Source organism: Pelodiscus sinensis, chromosome 10, assembly GCF_049634645.1.
Source record: "Pelodiscus sinensis isolate JC-2024 chromosome 10, ASM4963464v1, whole genome shotgun sequence".
Lineage (NCBI taxonomy): Eukaryota > Metazoa > Chordata > Testudines > Trionychidae > Pelodiscus > Pelodiscus sinensis.
This window is the reverse complement of record NC_134720.1, coordinates 43925840-43940741: the sequence shown is the minus strand read 5'-3', so window position 1 is coordinate 43940741 and position 14902 is coordinate 43925840. Positions and strand designations below refer to the sequence as shown.

The following is a 14902-nucleotide window of genomic DNA, read 5'->3' as shown; positions in this document are numbered from 1 at the left end:
AATAGCTGGTGATGCTTTTATTCTGTAGGATCCACTTAAAATCCACTAAGTCCACAAATGATTAGGCCAGCAAACTGGATTTTTAGACTAGCTGTAGAAAGTAAACATGAAAGACTGGGACTCATGAGATGAGTGTTCAATTTCAGGGTCTATCATGGGCAACACTTTCTGAGCCTTAATTCTGTATCGTGAAAGTTGGGTTAACGAAATTTCCTTTCTCTCATGCTTTGCCTGCCTCGTCTATTTTGACTGTAATCACTTAAAAGTAGAGGTGTCTCTGCATTTACAATGTCTTGCACACTCGAGTCCTGATCTCAGTTGGAGCTTGTAGTTACTCGACTATCAAACCTGACGATGGGGAGTGGGGTGGGGATGCAGTTGCTCTGGGGCCTGACAATTCAAAGTGGCCCATGGCTTCTGGCCGCTGCCACTGTTACTATGGCAATGGCGGCAGCCATAGCCCTGTGTGGCTCTGAGGGATGGTGAGGGCGGGGCATGCCAAGCTGTGTGTGGCATTAGAAGGCTAGCTGCTCCCCCACCCCCCATACCTTCCACTGAAAGCCCTGCCCCATTTGGGAACATAGAGCCCCCTCCCACCTTGCCCAGGGGCCTGTGGAGGCTGTCAGTTCCCCTGTTGACTATAAACAACAACCAATAAGAGAGAACTGCAAACACAGCCAAAGCAAATTGGTTTTAAAATTTGAACTAATATTTTCAGATATTGAAGATCTGCAGTTTTTACTCCAATCTAATTATTGTATAACTTGGGACACGTCTAGACTACATGGCTCAGTCGATGGAGCCATGTAGATTTGTTTACTCAGCAAAGGGAAATGAAGCGGCAATTTAAATAATAGCTGCTTCATTTAAATTAAAATGGCTGCTGCGCTGTGCCGATCAGCTGTTTGGCGGCACAGCGCTGTAATCTGGACGCTCTGCGGTCGACATCAAAGGCATTTGTCGACCTCCCCGTTTTGCCTCATGGGATGAGGTTTACCAGGGAGGTCGACAAATGCTTTTGAGGTCGACCGCGGAGCGTCCAGACTACAGCGCTGTGCCGCCAAACAGTGATCGGCACAGCGTGGCAGCCATTTTAATTTAAATGAAGGGATGATTATTTAAATCGCCGCTTCATTTCCCTTTGCCTACAACCCTAATCTACATGGCTCCGTTGACGGAGCCATGTAGTCTAGACGTGCCCTTGGTGTTTTTTGTTTTGCCACATTACATGGATAGCATTAAGGCGTCTTAAATGAATTTGCCTTGCTGGGAGTACTGTGACAAAATTACATCAAAACACCTCATATAGTGTCTTTAGTAATAATTCTGTTTCAATGTTTTTTAAAAGGGAGGAGACGGTGTGAGACTCTGGGAACCTCAGAGGGTTGGGTGACTGGAGCGTCTCACTGATCAGTGTGGATAAACTCTGTGAATAAGTCATTGAATATTAAAAACATCAAAGTCAGATGAGTCCTTCGCAGAATTATTTCCTCACATTGTTAATGACAGGTTGATACAATACGAAGTGAGAGCTCTCAAGCCCAGTAATTGAAGAGACTCACTAGTTACTGTAGCATACGTTTTATCCTTGTTGAGCTTTAACATACTGAACACTCTTGTAATACTTTCCTTTCAGCTTCCTCTCTGAGAAGGGAATAACGCTTCCTGTGGGACATCCTAGGAACAAAAATTCTCAGAGCCTTGGTTGCCATCATATCTAGGAGTGTAAGCCATTATCTTCCCTATTTTTGTGGATGCTAGCTTAGTTGGCTTGGCATATTAAATGTCTTGTGTATACTAGTGTAGGAAATCTATAGTTACTATTGTCTCATGAGCGACAAGGAGTCCTGTGGCACCTTATAGATTAACAGATATATTGGAGCATAAGCTTTCGTGGGCAAAGACCCACTTCGATGAAGTGGGTCTTTGCCCACGAAAGCTTATGCTCCAATATATCTGTTAGGCCTCCTTGTCGCTTTTGCAGATTCAGACTGTGACACCTTATAGACTAACACGGCTACCCCTCTGATACTATCATCTTATAGGTATCCTTATGATATATAAAATCACCATTTTCAACTTGTGAAGGCACAGGCACCTATCACTTGGACTAAAAGAGGATCTCTTTTACCTTTTAGCAACATTAGGCCTATGGCAAAAACTGAGCAATACTGATTATCCCCAGCATAGAACCCTGACACACTAAATAGCCCATTTCATACCCTCCTACTTATACTCCCAGTAATGATAATAGATGTTGATAGTAGATTTTTCCCCTATTTTAAAGAAAGAGGGCTTAGAACACAAGGAAGGGGACAATATAAAAACCTTGCTCTCTTCAATGATTTTAGAGTGAAATATTGCAGAATATTTGGATACTCTGGGTAACTTATTCACGTATTGCACCTTTTTACTCAACATCCCCCAAAGCCAACCCCATTCTAGTCAAGTCCAGAATGTCAAAGATTCATTTCACTTACAGGAATTATAGCTTAATTATTTATCATAGTATGACAAGATAATAATCATGCAGTTACTTGTGTTTTCCAGGGAGGAGTTGTGTAGTTACCACATACTCCTTATAAATTACTGTGAAGTGTTTTTTTGGTAATAACTCAGTAAGTAGCCTGTCACCACTGCAGGAAGGGTTCCAATCTGCTGGTTACTTTCCTCTGCAGGGATATTCAGTAACTAGAAATTGATGCCTCCTTCAATATTTGAATGTTCATGAAATCATGTGATCTCCGAGTGAGAACAGCAGGCGATGCTTTTGAAAATAGCTTTTCATCCTTTTATAATCCTGCTCTTAACTCTACACCATTGGTGGAGGAAATGAACATTTATAGCAGCTCTCTCTCACCTGTCAAAAACCTGACAACTGAATTAACAGCTCTGGTAATTAGAAATAGAAGGACTCTGCTAGGCACAGAACACAGAATGTGGTATGATCTAGAAGATGTTTTTTTCCCTGTGGTCAGAATAGGGGCAAGATTGTAAGAGGCAAATTGCTTTTGATCTAAAAGAGAAAAGGGACTGTGTGTAATGCACCTTATCTCAGCAGATTGTAGATAAGATGTTCCATAAAGACTTCAGTTAAACTGCTGTATTGTGAAATACTGCACATTTTCATGATGTCCATCTTTATATTTTTCAGTGTAAATTTTATTCTTTTACTAAGGAATAAAACATTGTAAGCCTTGGTCTCCAGTAGAGCTTCATTTCAAAATAATCCCCCTTAGGTCGAATTTATAAGTGGAGCATCCACACTACCAAACCTGTTATTTCAAAATAATGGTCCACTTTCTTTGAAATCTGTACTTCTGCTTTTTTCGAGGAATAACACTAATTTCATAATAATTCTTTTGCAATAGCAATAGTGTGGTCGGTCCGGTGCTGCTATTTCAAAATAACTACTCCTCAGAGTAATTTGAACTAATTACTCTCCAGTGCTTCCTGGGGCTCTAAGCTGAGGTAATGCATCAACATTAAAGGAGCCTGCCTCAGACTAATTTCGAGGTTTTCCCATAGTGAAGACATTCTATTTTGATTTTGTAAAAACGGGAGTTAAGTCAGATTTAGTTATTTTGAAATAGTTTCCTAGTGTAGACATGGCCAAAGACTGCTTTACTAGCATTAATCACAGAATCATAGAATGCTAGACCGGAAAGGCGTAATCAAGTCCAGTCCCCTGCCCTTATGGCAGGACCAAGCACGGTCTAGATAACCCTGATCCATGTCTGTCTTTTCAAAGAAGAGGAACATTTTTTCCAGTGAATCCAAATTTTTAAATATCAGAGCAGAATCACCCAGGGTGGAGATCTGGGGTGAGAAACTAATTGGACTGTCTAGTGCTCTGATTCTCAACCTTTTCCATATTGTAACTGCATGTTGCAACAGAAAAAAAAATTTGGGACCCTCCTTCTGGCATAGCTGTAAAAAATGGGATGGCTGCCACAATCCTCTGAAATTTGTTTGTGACCTTCCTGTTGCTCATGGTCCATAAGTACCTAAAATCTAAAGGAACCTGGAATCCACCTCACATATAAAGTGGAGTCTTATCAGTCTCTTGTAAACTTCAGGTTCTTCTGAACACATAGGGTGTGTCTAGACTACAGGGTTTTGTTGACAAAAGTGGACTTTTGTTGACAAAACTATACCTGCGTCCGCACTGCCTTTGAGTTATGTCGACATAATGTCGACAAAACTCAGCCGTTTTGTCGACGTATGTAAACCTCATTCTACGAGGAATAACGCCTTTTGTCAACAGAGTTCTGTTGATTGAAGGTATTATTGCATCTACACTGTCCTTTGCACCCACACTGTTATGTCGACAAAGCGGCTTGCTTTGTCGACAGAACTGGATGTAGTCTAGATGCTCTTTGTCGACAGAAGCTTTGTCAACAGTATCTGTTGACAAAACTTCTGTCGACAAAACCCTGTAGTCTAGACGTACCCATACTGAGCATTTTTATATTATTTCCTCCAAGGAAGGTGCCCCCATTTTAATGATATTGGAACTACATGTCTATGAATGGCATCAGCAACAATAATGCACTTGGGCAGCGAGAGTCCCAAGTGTGGAAGGTCCATGGTCACATTGCAGGGCTTTAATGCAGACATCTAAAATCGCCCGAGGATTATTACTGATGTCATGCAGCCAGGTTAATCATGAACGTGCATGTAGCTATTGCCAGTCTATTGCCAGGCAATATCTCCTCCTCACCTCAAGTCTTATCTGCACATTAAGCTCTGAAGGGACTGTATGACCTGAAAGTGCTAACCAGCAGTGATTGATACTGACTTCAATCCACTCAAGGTCAGTTCTCAATAATACATCCCAATTACTGATAATATCAAACCATCTATGCCCATTAGTCTCTGCTGGCATTGCATACAAAATGCCTTCAGCCTCCTGATGTCTTGTTTGAGCAATGTCCATGTTTCAGATCTGTATAATAGGATTAGAAATGCACAGGTTTTATAAATCCATACTATGCCTGGCTCTGCCATTTATGGGTTATATGTTCCTGTGCAAATCATATCACCTCTCTGCCTCTTTTTCTGCTCCCACCCATTGTCTGTCTCGTCTCTTTAAATTGCTAGCTCTTCAGGACAGGGACTGTCTCTTGCTATGTGTTTGTATGGAGTCTAGCAAATCGGAACTTCATCTAGCTCTGTTGGGGCCTCTAGATACTAGTCTGTTCTTTTTCATCAGAATCTGCAAAACTTCTTATGCTTTCTCCAGAGAACAGGATGAAAAACTTCCTCTTCGATACCGTTCCATTTTGAGCATTTATCTGAATTTCCTACTAAGAGCAAAATACAAGGGGCCCAACTCCTGAACAGTGATGATTCATATCCAAAGGAAAAGCTCTTATGAACCCATATCCAATGTAACTTACAAAACTCTATCATGTGAATATTCTCCCTTTGCAGCATTGAACCAGGAACCTTCTCCCAAATCCTTTGCAGCCTGTGGGCATATCTACATTTTGCTGAAATGTTTTTTGTTCATTTATTTACTTAAGCATTCTATTTCATTACCAAAAGCTGGAACAGTGTGAGTGTGAGTGAGTTTTGATCTGCTTGTTCTATTCTGGGCACTTCTGCAGGATTGCACAGGAAACACATAATTTACCCATAACATAGGATTTACCCAGATACCAGTGCGCTTGTACAATTCCATGACTTGACAGGTTTAAGAATGCGATGACTGTCTTTTTTACTGTTACCTTAACATAGACCATGGCAGGTTTGAACCTATTTAAAAAAATCACCAGAGGTCTAGCTCCCCTTTCATCTAATAATAATAATAATAATAAAAAAGCTGAATGAGTCATGTGGAACCAGCCATGTGATGTATATAGACATAGATGTCATATCCTCATATGTGCAGCTGTGAATCACATATCTACTTTGCCATCTACAGATTTAATGGACACAGTTTCTCAGTGACTGCTGTAGGGCTCGGTATAACTCAGTTATCATAAGCCAGATTTCCTGTTGTCAAATTACACAACTATTGCATTTGGGTGTGTCAGGCTTTGGTTTCCAGAGTCATTTCAAAACTTGCCAGCCACTGTGTGTAATTTTGTAACACCACCACTGTTAACTAATCACACTTGCAGAATTATAAAACCTAAAAGGATAATGTATTTGGTACATTATGAGCATTGATTTGTAAATTTTTCACAGGCAGTTTTTATTTTAGTTTGGTATTTAGCATGAAACAATTCATATTGTTTGCTTGAATTTCTTTCCTCCTGGGTAATTTTGCAATTTTCCCTTGACATTCATGAAAACATCTTTGTCTTTAATTATAATATTTACAGAGATTGCATTTTTCATGCTGAAATTTCTTTCCGTACTGGTTGTTAGGTATTTCCTTTGCAAACTGGTCATTTTGGCCAATGTGTTTGAATGTAAGGGCTGATTTTAAAAAGCACCTACGCATGTGCTTAATTTTAAGCACCTGAGTAATGGCGATGAGAAAAATACCTGTCAACTTTCAAAATCACTCCAGAGGTAGCTGGTGACCATTGAATAAATACACCTTTGTATAGTTTCTTCCTCGGATGATAAGTTATTTATATGCTCATTCCATAATGCCAAAGCTAAAATGAAGAGGCTATCCACTTAGTGTATGTTCTTTGATGTAGCAGTGTAATTCCCATTAACTTTACAGAAAGTTAACTCATGTGAATAGAGGTGAGGATCTTAATGCTTTATGGTTTTAAAGAACCCCTATGACAATGTGTTTCCTGGAGTATTTTATTTTCTGCTTTGTTATGGTAAGAATTATTTTTGACATTTGCCTGATCACAAAGCAGCTGGCCCCCTTTAAAAATAAAAATAAACAAAAACCCACACAAAAGAAAGAAGTGACTGACTGAAGGAAAATGTTATTTCCGTGTCTGATTGTCCTCTTTAAAACAAAGCATCTGAAAATGCCAAAATGATGGACGTTAAAACACAGAATTATTTTCTCAGATTGAATGCCAAAAGAAAGGTTGTACGGTACTATTTATTCTTTTAATTAGACTGTGTTCATTGCACCACATAGCTCATTTGTTCTCTTTTTTAATAAAAATATTGAATGGTATTCCACATAGGAACCCTCTCCCCCCCCCCCCCCCCCCCACCCATAAAACAACTTTGGTTTAATCATACAATTTAACTGTCCTGCATTACAAATGCAAACATCCTGCTGTTCGGAAATCTTGCTATGATTGTAACAGGATAAAATCCCCCCAAATTATGAACTAAATTATTTGGGGTTTTCAGTGGAGGGAGGTTGATGCATATTTGAAAAGTTGGAAAATTTCAACAGGCTTTAGCTATGATTTCCCCTTTTTATTACTAATTTATTTATATCAGAAAGGGATAATTACACTGTAATTCTACCTTTGAGATGATATCACGACTGAGTTCCTCCCGCTCAGCGTCTGTAAGACAGGCCAGTATGAGAACTAATACAGTTCAAGCTTGTTGGAGACCATTTGGAAACCATAGAATCCTAGAAATCGTAGAATCTTAGGACTGGAAGAGACCTCAGGAGGTCATCGAGTCCAGCTCCCTGCCTGAAGCAGGACCAACCCTAACTAAACCACCCCAGCCAGGGCTTTGTCAAGCTGGAACTTAAAAACCTCTAGGGATGGAGATTCCACCACCTCCCGAGGGAACCCATTCCAGTACTTCACCACCCTCCTAGTGAAATAGTTTTCCCCTAGACCTCCCCCACTGTAACTTGACACCATGACTTGCTACCTTTGTGAATCCACTTGAATATCCTGTTCCAGTGCCCTGATGAATGAATAGGAGAGAGTTCATTTTAACAGTGAACGAGTGGCGGTAGATGGAGCTGCACAAAGTCATCTTGAATTTAAATTGACAACAATTAAACTCCTTTTTGTAAATACAAATTTGGAGGCTTGTCTCTTGTGCTCACCAAAAGTCTTCCAAGTCTCATGTCTCTATCCAAAGCCAGTGATGCAGAGAGCTCTCTAGTGCAGGATTAGAAAGAAACCTTTTCTTCACCTGAGTATCCTTTCATTTGCGCATTTCCTTTTTGTTTTTTCTTAGTCTTATGTTTTTTTTATTCGCTGAAGAGAAGAAATGTAAAGGAGTAGTTGTCAGGTGAAATACTGACACATTTAATGTCAACAATTCACCAACTTATTTGGCTGCGTCTAGACTGGCATGATTTTCCAGAAGTACTTTTAACGGAAACGTTTTTCCGTTAAAAGTATTTCTGCAAAAGCGCGTCTAGATTGGTCCCGGAGTTATTGTTATAACGATACGCTTTTGCGCAAAAGCACGTCTACATTGGCGGGAAAAGCAGGAGCCCGGAATGCTTTTGAAGAGGGCAAAAGGGCACTAGCCCTTTCCGGGAGCGGGGACTGGAGCTCCTTTGAGACACTTGCTTAAAGGGATCTCCCTGGACAGCCGTTTCTCTCCTGCTGCATGCTTTGGGACCTCTTCCAGGGACTGACCGCCATAGCAGTTTTGGTGGTTGCCCTCTGCCTTTTTGGTCACCACTGCCTTTTGCCTTTTAGTGTCTTTGCCTGTTTTTTTTTTTTCATCTCCCTTGTTTTTTCTGCCATGGAGCCAGGGGTGGCCATGTGCCTGCTCTGGCCCCTTCCAGCCATTTTGGAGTGCCTGCAGCTGGTGCTCCAGGCTGCTGCCCTCCTGTTCCAGGACCTGGAGGCGCAGATCGCTTTGGACTCCCTCACCAGGGAGGCCATGGGGTCCCTGTGGCATCCCCACCCCAGGGTGGAGAGACCACTGTGGAGACTAGACACCAGTATGGACTGGTGGGACCGGCTGGTCCTGGGGCAATGGGATGACCAGAAATGGCTCCTGAACTTTCGCATGCGAAAGCGGATGTTCCTGGAGCTGTGTGCCTGGCTTGCCCCTGCTCTCCAGAGAACCACCACCCAGCTGTGGGCACCTATCGCCGTCGACAAGAGGGTCACCATTGCAGTCTGGAAGCTGACCACCCCGGACAGCTACCGATCGGTGGCACACCGGTTCGGGGTGGGCAGATCCACCGTCGGTGTCGTCATGATGGAGGTAAGTCCCAGGGAGAGTGGGGAGTAGGGTGGGGAGAGGGTGCTGCACTCCATGCCCAGGGGCAGCCAAGATTCCAGGCTAGGTCACCCAGGGGTTTGGGCCATCCCTCCCTTGCACAGGCCTGCTCGGGGGGGGGGAGCCCTGGTGTGTGTGTGTGTGTGTGTGTGAGCACAGAGGGCATCACGGGGGGGGGGGCAAGGGAGCACACACTCACCCTGCCTTATGTGATGTGTTCCCTTGTGCTTCTCTGCACCCTTCTGCAGGTCGTCCACGCCATCAACGATGTCCTCCTCCCAAGAGTCATCCGCCTGCGCATTGTGGATACTACGCTGGCTGGCTTCGCTGCCCTCAGGTTCCCCAACTGCAGGGGAGCCCTGGATGCAACCCACATCCCCGTCCGGGCCCCGGAGCATCGAGCAGCCCATTTTATGAACAGGAAGGAGTACTGCTTGTTTGTACTCCAGGCCCTCATGGACCAATGTGGCCACTTCCTGGACGTTTATACAGGCTGGTCCAGCAGGGCACATGACTCCCACATCCTCCGGGCACCTACTTCCCCTGGCGGGAGTTTACTATCAGAGATGTGCCTATGCCCATCTGCGTCATCGGGGACGCGGCCTACCCTCTGCTGCCCTGGCTAATGCAGCCCTACACAGGGCGGCCGGACCAGAACCGGGCCTGGTTCAACGACCACCTCAACCGGGCCCGCAATCAAGTGGAGTGCGCCTTCGGCCTCTTGAAAGCCCACTTCCGGTGTTCGCTCACCCGTCTCGAGATGGGTGAGTGGAATGCCACGGAGGTAGTGGCCGTGTGCTGCGTGTTCCAGTCTTGTGGAGCGGAGTGGGGAGGCCTTCCTCCCCACATGGATGGCAGCCGAGGGCCAGGCCTACAAACAGCCCCGCACAGCTGCCATCCGCCAGGCGCACCAGGATGATGTGCGCATCCAGGAGGCCCTGATGGAGATGTTCTCTCGGGCCCCATAGTAGGGTCGCCTCGGTCTCCCTTTACAACTCCCTCCCATCCCCTCTCCTTACCTCCCAATAAATACGAAACACAGTTTTTCTTGAACACAAAACTTGTCTTTGTTTTATTTACAATGGGGAGAGGGGAGACCTTGAACTGGGAGGGGGAGGAGCTACTCCTGGGAGGGGTGGCCCCTGTGACTGCTTCTATGGGGGCAGACCTGCACATGGGGGTCAGGCCGCGTTGGGGCAGGCTGCACGGGGAGCCGGAGCAGGAGGGACAGGAACCGGAGCAGGAGGGACAGGGACAGGAGCAGGAGGGGCCATTGCAGGAGGGGGCAAGGGTAGTGCTAGGGGAGGGATGGCGGGTGCATGGGGAAAGGCCGTGCCATAATAGATGGCATGGCCAATGTGTGCAGTGAGGGTGGCGACTGAATCCACCATGCGGACACACTGGGCCTGGAAGGAGCCCCAGGCCTCCTGGCGCCACTGCATGTCTGCCTCTACGTGCTGCATGATGGCTGCCTCGATGTGCTCGATGGCCTGCACATGGCACCAAAGGAGCCACCGCCGTGGTGGTTGGGTGGCTGGGGGTGCTGCTGCTGCCGCTGCTGCAGGGCTAGAGGATCCCCGGCTTGTGCTTGGTCCCGCTGCAGGGAACAGAAGAAAGGATGGTTCAGTCAGGCAGCCCGGCCACTGTCCCCACACCTCATGCCCTCAACCCCTGATCCCAGGTGACACCACAGTAGTGTGGCTTGGGCCCACTTGGTTATCCCCCTCCCTTTCCCTCCCCTCCATGTTGTATGTTTGCATGCTTGGAGGAGGGTCCTGCTGATGAGGGGGCACATGCAGGTGTCCATGGGGACATCCGGTCCCTGTGGTGCTGGCTGGCCCAGGATGGCATGGAGCCGTCGGTAGTGGGGGCAGGTGTTGGCTCCTGCCCCCTGGCCCTCGCTGGCCCAGACGTGGCCCAGGCTCAGTTCTTTTACTTTTTAGCCCGGACTTGCTCCAGGGTCTGGGCTGGATGGCCCTGCTGGGCGAGCGCCTGGGCCATGCAGGCAAAAATGTCTGCGTTCTGGCGCCGGGAGCGGGTCTCGTGCAGGGCCTTCTCCTCCTGCCAGAGGTCCAGGAGGGCTTCCAGCTCCCCCAACGACCAGGATGGGACCCTTCTTTTTCTGGCCCTGGGGGCCTCCTGTGCTGGGGGGTGGGGGTGCCTGATCCCCCCCTTCCTCCAGAGCTGCCATCGTGGTCTGGGGTGGTGTTGGGAACAGCAGGGGCCACGTGGCAGACCTCTTGCCAGAGGTCCGAGAAGGGCTTCTGCCTTGTGACCTCAGCAGCCTTCGTCTGCTTTAAGGGGGCTCGGGTTACCAGGAAGTCCAGGAGCTGACTGTGGCTACGGAGTCTCCAAATGGCCACTAGGGGTTTTTTCCATTTAGCCTGCTTTTCCGCAAAACGTCTTAGCTGCCTGTCTACACTGGCCCTCTTGAGCAAAATCATTTCCGCAAGAGGGCTTTTTCCTGAACGGGAGCATCAAAGCATTTGCGCAAGAAGCACTGATTTCGGACAGTAGAATGTCAGTGCTCTTGCACAAAATCAAGTGGCCAGTGTAGACAGCTGGCAAGTTTTTGCGCAAAAGCAACTGCTTTTGCACAAAATCTTGCCAGTGTAGACGCACCCTTTCTGTTTATTGCACTTTTGCTGGAAGTATCCTGAAGTATCCCTCTGGCAACAAGTGTAACACTTACCGTCTGGAGCATCTACCCTGACCCTGGAACTGGGCTTCTTATCTCTGGTTCTCTGGCCATTGATTATCTCTTGGACGGTCTTGAGCAAATAACGCTGCTCTTTTGCTAGGTGTCTCAGGCATTCCTGCAACTAACTCTACACCTTCCACTGTTACTGCTGGTTCTCTAGGACCTGCCTCACCAAGCCCAAATTGCCCTTGGTTGTTCTTCAGCCTCCTTCAGTGGAAGGGCTAGCTCTGAAATCCAGCCTGGAAAAGGATACCTGCCCTTCTGCCTAAAAGTCCTCTGTACATGGAAACTCCATAGTCATTTTACCCTCAAGTTTTTCTTAAATAGTCTTTCAAACACCCTTCCTATCACTCAGTCTACATCCCTCAGGAGTGATTGAATGTTCACATTCTCCACCATGTGTGATGGGGTTTGACTCACCACTGCAGAGCCTCCTGCTGGCTGTCCTGAGGATGGGCTCTGTGTGCCAGTTCACTCTGTACTGGTGATGTTTCACCATTATCACTTCTGCTCCAGGGAAACATGTCACTCCCAGGACCACAGCATCCTCTTTCTCTCATAGTCCTCCAGCTGTGCCAGACTCTGTGCTCCCCCTCTCTTCTGGGGGACTATATAATAGTCCACTGTGCTGAATGAGGGAGAACTGGTCTGCCCACTACTTTGGGTCCCAACCCAGGGACCCCATAGAAAGCTGCTGCTTGCACCCCCCCCCCCAAAAAATTCAGTAGATTTCCCAGGAGCCACTTCCCTGTGGCCCCAGCATCCTCTTTGCCCTCATTCAGGACCTCAGCCTGCAGATCCCTGCAGCCCACCAAGAGTTGTTTTAGCTCCCCAGGTCTCTTCATGCAGCACTGCTTTGTATGAGGTGCTTCTGGCTACAAGGCAGCCAGTCCTTCCCTCTCCTCAGGTTCCAGGGAATCAGTGAAGCTGCACTATTCTGCAGCCTTTTTACATGGGCCTGCCCATCTCTGATTGGAGGCTCCTATATGCCCTTCTGTGATTGGTTGCCTTTTGCGCAGCCACCCTGGGGCTCTATTAACCTCAGAGAACCCAGTGTGGAGCAGGTACCCCATCATAGTTACCATTGTGTAAAACACCACCACCCTATCTCCTTCTGTCATACTTTGGGGGGACTTGGATCTTCAGGGCAAGACCGTAACCTCTGTACTTAGCAGACCGGGCTCTTGTGCAGGCTGGAGTCTCTCTTGATGATATTTTCAGTATTGACTGCAGTGGGATCAGAGTTAGGTCCGCACCAAAAGGCCCATTTTTTGTGCTAATACCACCAGGCAATTCCTCATGCAGCAGCTAGGCCCAATTTGGCCCTAAATATTTTTTACTATGATTTGTTATCACTAATCGTAATGCTTAATTATGAAAGAAATCCATCAAAGACTAAGTTACAAGAGCTTTGGCTATGGGAGGCTGTGTGTTTCCATGCTGTTGTACAAATGACGACATGAGTCAGGAAATGTATACACACGGCATTGAATGGCTCAAGCAATTGGTAATGGGCTATGCAACCTTTCATAGATCAGCTACTGATATTCTTCCAGATCAGTAGAGACAGAAAGTTATCACTGTCTGCAGGACAGTATTTGGAATGGAGGCTAGTCTTGCTCTAATTCCTACTGAATGGGCTGGCGATCTCTGCAGAGAAATCCAGAATTTAATGGACATGGAGATGGAATTACTCTTTCCTCTCTGTACATCTAGACTGCATGTTACTTTCAAAAGAAGATATGCAAATTTGGTGGGAATTTGCATATCTTCTTTTGATTGCTTTTTCAAAAGTTTTTTTTCCGAAAAACCAAGCAATCTAGATGCAGTTCTTTCCCCCCCCCCCAAAAAAACCCCTTTTTTTAAAGAACCTGTAAACCTTGCTTTTTTCTAAAAAACTCATTTGAAAAAGTGATCAGAAGAAGATATGCAAATTCCCACCAAATTTGCATATCATCTTTCAAAAGTAAAACGTAATCAAGACATGCCCCAAGTGATGCCTCTTAAGGCATGTGTGTGAAAGCTTGCACTGATGCTGTTAGCTAGGGTTTCTCACAACCCCACATAGTAGTAACTTAACTATTTGTCTCCAGGCAGCATCAGGAATAAATCAATGGGGATGCAGTTCGATCCCTCTGATAAATAATTGATACAAACAAGCCTGCTTTCACCTAAAACTACTTTTTTATTCGATCTCAGGCACGAACAACACATGCCGTCACAGCAGGGTTAGCTCATGTTAAAGCAAATATATTTATCTAGAGTTAAAAATTGTTTCGAGAATCAACAGCCAGCGCTCCGGGGAGGCTCTGTCTCGAGGCTAGCAGCTGGGCAACTTAGCTGTCAGATCTTTGCCCAAAGAAAGCTTCCTCCGACTGCTCCAAAGCATATTCTTTTGCTTAATCTTTTATCACTAACTTCAAACAAAGCATATTAACCTATAGTGACTTCTAGTGGGTCATCAAGTCTCTTAATTTCAGCAAAACTATTAATCTTTTATCATCAAAGCATTTCTAGTCATAACAATGTCGGGCACTTAAAACCAAGGCCGCTGTTTACGCTCTCTTTTCCATACTTGTTAACTTGCTGTGCCATCCTCCCATTCTGATTAACAAACTGCATGAATGGAGCTGTATGACCTTGTGTCACAAAGGCCTAAGATTTCCCGAGTTATGGGATGTTTGGTTTTCTGCTGGCAGCAGTTGAACGCACAAAACTGCTGACTGCAGTATTATCAAATTCTGGGGTAACAATGCCACCTTCTGCACTTGTCCTGCTGATAAAGACAGGATGTTAACGTCCAGGGCTGTCAAGATGACACCTTCCGTGAGCACTGAATTCACTTTGAATTTACAAAATATGCTTTTCTCACTTGCTACTGAGCACAACCTGGCTTAGTTCTAACGGTGCCCTAATAGCATCCCATTTAAAAAAGAAACCCCCAGATTATCTTGAGGAAACTGAAATACAAAGTGACTTACTAATCTTGAGACATATGAGCAGCCATAATTCTCCATGACACCAAATGGGGTGGTGAGACATCTGCATCTTTTGTACCTCACAGTTAGGCAGAAGAATGGTTTGATCCAGGAGCCTCCTGCTTCTAGAGACCAT

At 45.7% G+C, this 14902-nt stretch overlaps 1 long non-coding RNA gene across 1 annotated transcript in view; it reads right to left on the bottom strand.

Moving 5' to 3' along the window:
• Window positions 1–7583, bottom strand: part of LOC112546260 (uncharacterized) — a 30122-nt gene extending 22539 nt beyond the window's left edge. The window contains exon 1 of the long non-coding RNA XR_003089911.2: window positions 7405–7583. This is a non-coding gene — a long non-coding RNA (uncharacterized LOC112546260). The remainder of the gene's footprint in view (window positions 1–7404) is intronic.
• Window positions 7584–14902: the final 7319 nt, after the last annotated feature.